Source organism: Cebus imitator, unplaced genomic scaffold (genome assembly GCF_001604975.1).
Source record: "Cebus imitator isolate Cc_AM_T3 unplaced genomic scaffold, Cebus_imitator-1.0 Scaffold58, whole genome shotgun sequence".
Lineage (NCBI taxonomy): Eukaryota > Metazoa > Chordata > Mammalia > Primates > Cebidae > Cebus > Cebus imitator.
The window spans coordinates 552,183-556,585 of NW_016107373.1; the positions used below are offsets into that span (position 1 = coordinate 552,183).

At 61.4% G+C, this 4,403-nt stretch overlaps 1 protein-coding gene across 1 annotated transcript in view; it reads left to right on the forward strand.

The window, feature by feature from the left end:
* The first annotated feature begins 1,984 nt into the window (after window positions 1-1,984).
* PACSIN3 (protein kinase C and casein kinase substrate in neurons 3) overlaps window positions 1,985-4,403 on the forward strand; it is a 10,056-nt gene continuing 7,637 nt past the window's right edge. The window contains exon 1 of the mRNA XM_017529162.2: window positions 1,985-2,090. The gene's annotated coding sequence lies outside the window, so the exon portion shown is untranslated. The remainder of the gene's footprint in view (window positions 2,091-4,403) is intronic.

Genomic DNA, 4,403 nt, shown 5'->3' on the forward strand with positions numbered 1-4,403 from the left:
GGGCGTGTCTGTGTACTTTCACCTTAGAACCCTATGCTCTGGGTTTTATTTTGTTGTTTTTTTCCCCTACAGTACCTTAGGGGCAGTTAAGATCAGCTGCAACATTTCTGCTTTCCGCTCCCAGACTTGAGCCCAAGGCAAGCCAGATGGTTTCCACTCCACATCGCTTCTCCTTGTGGTCTGATGAACAGCCCTATCTTCTGAGTCTCTCTATGGCCTGGCTTTCCCACATCCCACAGCCTGGCTGCCAACTTTATTTTTAATGAGGCTTTAATAGGTAGTTCCTGTAATTAATTTCATTCTTGTGTTTTCACACTCCAGTCTAGGTGCCTAAAGGCCTTCAGGCGCTAGGTGGGATGTTAAGTGATTTTAAAGAATAAAAAACACTGTGGCTGTCATTTGCCATTTTCCCAGCTCCTATGATCTGCAGTTGTTGTTAAAATCATTAATTAGCTGGGGCTCATGGCTCAGTGGAAGGTCAGCCGGGTCACCTGCCATGTTTTACAGAAGTAGAGAGATAAGGAGAGGGGGGACTTCTCCAAGCCCTAAGCGAGAGTGGGTGTTTAAACTGGTTTCAGAAACCACATCCCAGGTTTCAGATTCACTATTCAGGTATGATTTGCCAAACACGGCCAGAATCCTCAGGCCAAAGGTGGCGCGCCTTGGGTGCCCCACAGGTGTCTTGCGGAGGCAGCTTTACCCTCCCATTAGCACTGCCCAGCAAGTGAGCCCTCACCGGTAAAATTACCCCCATTCATTTTCTCCAGGCCCCTTTTCCATTTTGTGAGCGGATTCAACTGCGTAAAGAACGCGACAGTGATTCCTTCTGGATTTAGAAACAACGTAATTTTGCTATTTTTAAAGCTGCCGTTTAAAACTCCGCGCGCACTCACACACTCCTCAGGGAGCTGGGGGTGGGAGGAATTGGACGAGCACAGCGAGTCGCCTCGGCTTCCCAGGGCGCAGCGCCGCGTCCCTGGGGGCGCACTCCTCGGAGAGCGCTGGGGATCTCCGACCCGCGGCCGGGACCCTCTGCATCCCGGGCGTCCGACTCCGTTGGCCCGCGCTCCCCCTAGTCTCCCAGGCTCGGGGGCACTGCCGCTGTGTCACCGGGCCCAGGAGAGAGCGGGAGGGGCGGAGAGGCAGAGCAGGTGGCGATTAGGTCAGCTTCGGAACATTCTTGGACCGCTCCAGTGGATATAAATAACAGACGGGCTGGCTCTGCAAAGTATCCCCCTCAGGGGGAAGCGGGGAGAGGGGAGAGGGAAGGAATTTATTTAGCGTGGGGTGGCATCGTGGCGATCTGGAAAAATCTACTAGACTGATAAAGGCGGTGAAGGGGCGAAGGGATTTAAAAATGAATCGCGGTGCAAAATCTGGAAATAAGAACTCGGAGGGGGAGGAGCTTACACCTTTTTGTCCCACTCCCACTGCGTGTTCGTCTCAGGCCTTAGAAAGCGCCTCAGATTAGCAGGGGAACTGTGGAAGGGTAGGGCAGGGCTTTGGAGTCCCGGCCCTGCCGGGACTAGAGGGAGATCTTGGGCACGCCGCTGAAAAGCCCCCGAGCCTCAGTTTTTGCATCTGTATAATGGGAATCCCAGTGCTTATAAGGGGTGATTGTGAGCCTCGCTTGAGCCAATTTCTAAGCAAGCTATGCTCAGCCAAAAATGTAAGGCAGTGTACCCCGGCCCTGCTCCAGGGCTGCCCATGCCGACCCGGTCCCTTCTTGCTCGCTCCGGTCTCCCAGGCTCTGCAATGGTCGGGGAGGGGCAAAGCCGAAATCTGGCTCCCTGAGGCCCAGGGGCGCAACCCTGGGAAGCCTGCCCAGGCGCTCTACACACGGGAGCGGAGAACTCCCGGCTGGCGACCCAAGAGCCGCCGGTCGATGCGCTGCCTGCAGCCCCGCAGCCCCGCCGCGTGGGGTAGAGGCAGCGGTGGCCAGGAGAGGGCGGGGCCGGGGGCCGGGGGCCGGGCTTCCCGGGGGAGGGCCCGGCGCGCTCCGGGAGGCGGCCGCGCGGGCCCGGGAGCAGCAGGACTCGGGCTGGAGCGTGGCCGGACCCCCGCCCGCCGAGGTGCCCCAGGAGGACGCGGTGAGTGCCCTGGAGGGGACGCGCGGGGACGCGGCGGCGGGTGCCGTGGCTCGAGCCCGCCCTCTCCTGCCCCGGCTCCTGAAGTTTGCATTGGAGCCGACTCCAGCCCCAGGAGCCCCTGGCCACCCCGCTCTGCGTGCCGACGGGAAGGGCCGCAGCCGCGCCGAGGGGCCGTCCTATCTGCTGCGCCGCGGGCTCCGCAATTCTGCAGGCCGCCCGGGGGAGGGGGTGCCAGCGCTGGAGCTGAGCCATCTCCAGGGCCCCTCGAGGGCCCCATCCGCCCGCCTCGCGCCCGTCCCGGGGCCCGAGAGGGGCCTCGCTCCCTGGCGACCCCTCGCGCTCTGCAGCAAGCACGGATTCCTGGGTCCTCTGCCCGGGGCTACCAACTGGAGTCCACGGCGAGGCCGGCCCAGGCAGGGGGCGTCCCCTCCCCGTGGCGATGACGGTGGCCCCACCCCCGCCGAGACCAAGTTCAACAAGTTTGGCCAAGAAGTCCTAGAGCTTAGGTGGCTAGGCCTGGCCCTGCCGCTCCGCGTGGCTCCACCGGCTCAGAGTTCTGCAGCTCCGGGCGGCAAGGGGTTCTGTCGAGGGGCGCGGTCCATGAGGGTTGAGGCCAGAGGCGCGCAGCCCCTGGGCTCCGAGCACCGGAGTGAAGGCTGGGGTTCGGAGTGCGTCATCAGGGAGCAGGCACCCCGGCCGGCAGGTCGGGTTTCCAAAAGTGCCCCTTTGTTATGCCCCTCCCTGGCCCTGCCTCCTCCCCCTTTCGCTGCGCCACCCGCTCCCCCAGCCTCCTGACCTCCAGCCTGGCTCTGGCTACCGATTCCAGCCCCTCTAGCCTCGCTGCCCCTCTCCGGACCAGCCGACTGCCTCTCCCCGCTATGTCCTCAAATCCTAGGGCCGCGGGCCGACGCGGGCTGGTGGGGGGCGACTCCGGGGGAAGAAGCCCTTGGGCGCAGCCTGTGACTCAGGACGCAGGGATGGGCGGGGCGGGATGGCAGAGCTCCCTCCCAAGGGCAAGCCACTAGCTTCTAGAAGGGGTCGGGGCTGGTCTGGGTCGGGTACCTTCAGGCCTCAGGTAGGGAGAGTGGGTCTTCCCTGAATCAGGGACTCCTACGTTGGCCCGTGCAGCTGCAAGGAGACCCTGCCAGGCCCAGGAAGACCTCTCAGACTGTAGGTGCTGGCTCCCGGGACTCGGAAGATTGCATTACCTACTTTCTGAGCTCTGGCCTTTGATGGGGTGTGTTCTGAGGACTGATTTGGGTCTCTGCTGAGCTCAGGAGGCACAGGGTGCGAACCTCCTCAACAGGGGCTAAAGTGCAAGGCTCCCCCCAACACACACAGTGAGGTCAGGCTGGGGCTGTGGAGCCTGGCTGCACCCGGGGCTTGGGCCTGTGTTTGCTCTTGGAGGCCGGAGGGAGCTGTGCCAGCCCGGTACACACAGCTTGCTCTGTTCTGGGGCCAGAGAGAGGGAAGGGGTGGGGGGCAGCTCTCTGGGGAGCAGGGAGCTCGGAGGCTGGAGCAGGCAGGGGGCCCCAGGCCCCTGAGGCTGGACTGGGATGGCTCCAGAACCCTGAAATTCATGACTGCAGCTCTCTATCTTGCCATCGCCCTGTCAGGTCCTCTCTGGGCCGGCAGGACAGACTCCAGGGGGAACCAAGTGTGGGGCCCCTGGTGGGCACCTTCATTGCCTGGGTCTCTGCGGAGCACCTAGCTCTGCCTCCTGGTAGCGTGGGGGGAAGCTCGCCTGCACCGAGCATTCCCACAGCTGCTGGAGCCTGCAGCTTTCCTGGGCTCCAGGTGGATGCTTGTTTTCTCACTTAATTATTGCTGATTCCAGCGAGGGGGGACACACAAATCAGAATCCCAGAAGCCTCTGTCCGTGAGTGGAGACAGACACTGTCCTGTCAGCCACAACACATGGGTTATACGCCCCGACTGAGGGGTCACCTGGGGCTATGGGAGCAAGGATAGAGGAACAGGGAAAGTGGCTGAGAAGATGTCTCAATTGGAGGTCTGAAGGAGCAGAGGTTCATGAGTTTGGAGGAAGTGCTGTGACAGAACCCTGCTTTGGGGACAGAGGTCACACACTGTCCTCCTGGGTCTGGCTGTGTCCCTTGGGCCTGCTCAGAAAGGAAGCGATTTCCTTGTAGGGTCTGTGAGTCAATCCATGCTGGGGACAGCTGAGACCTTGCCCAAAGGCAGGAGGAGAGCAGCCACATGCCACTGTGTCCTCGAGTCTCTGGGGTGGTGGCTCTGGGGTTGGAATTGGCCTCCCCTCCTCTGTGATTCTGGGGAACTTTTTTTTTTTTTTTT